This window comes from Penaeus monodon, chromosome 19 (assembly GCF_015228065.2).
Source record: "Penaeus monodon isolate SGIC_2016 chromosome 19, NSTDA_Pmon_1, whole genome shotgun sequence".
In the NCBI taxonomy this organism is placed as follows: Eukaryota; Metazoa; Arthropoda; class Malacostraca; order Decapoda; family Penaeidae; genus Penaeus; species Penaeus monodon.
This window is the reverse complement of record NC_051404.1, coordinates 47,882,104-47,882,840: the sequence shown is the minus strand read 5'-3', so window position 1 is coordinate 47,882,840 and position 737 is coordinate 47,882,104. Positions and strand designations below refer to the sequence as shown.

Genomic DNA, 737 nt, shown 5'->3' with positions numbered 1-737 from the left:
AATTGTAGTCGGTTTTCCAATACTTATTTTTGTCTAACGCTAATTCCTTTTCTATTTGTCTGCTTTCAAATGCAGTTTGTAGTTGTTTTCTAACGTTATTTCTTACTATGTTGCCAAAATACATTTATTCTTTTCTTCTCAATCTCATTTCGTTTGCCTTCTGTCAAATGCATTTCTCTTTATTATCTAAAGCCGTTTTCTATCTTATGTGTGCTGCATTTTACCGTTTTCTAGTTTTTTTTTTATTCCCCCTTTTTAAATAAGAAAATTTTTGTTACTTTTAAAGCATTTCTATTTTCCCCAATGTATTTTTTCGGTTTTTACAAATACTTCTTTCTGTTGTTGTTATAAAGCAAATTTTAGTTTTTAATTAATTAATTAGTTTTTTGCTGACACCATCTATATTCTGTTTGTCTGTTTCCCAATGTATTTTTCCTACTAAAGCTATTCTTATTCTTAAACGGTAATTAGTGCATTTCCTATCCATCCTGTTTTTCTGTTTCCTTATGCATTTTTTTGAAGTATTCTTAAACCATTCCTTTTTACAATTTAGTTAATTAGTTAATTCATTGCTTTTTTCTAACGTCCTCCTCTCCTGCCGCAGAATGACCCGCGAAGACGACCTGAAGGAGGCAGCGACCGCCGAGGTGGAGGAGGCGGGGTCGGCCATCGAGAGACTCCGCGCCCCTCTGCCTCACTCGGGGCTACACGGGAATCATGATGTTCGGCAGGTAAGA

The 737-nt window shown here is 35.3% G+C and overlaps 1 pseudogene; it reads left to right on the top strand.

Annotated features, from left to right (window-relative positions):
* Positions 1-605: 605 nt before the first annotated feature.
* Positions 606-737, top strand: part of LOC119585282 — a 4,490-nt pseudogene continuing 4,358 nt past the window's right edge.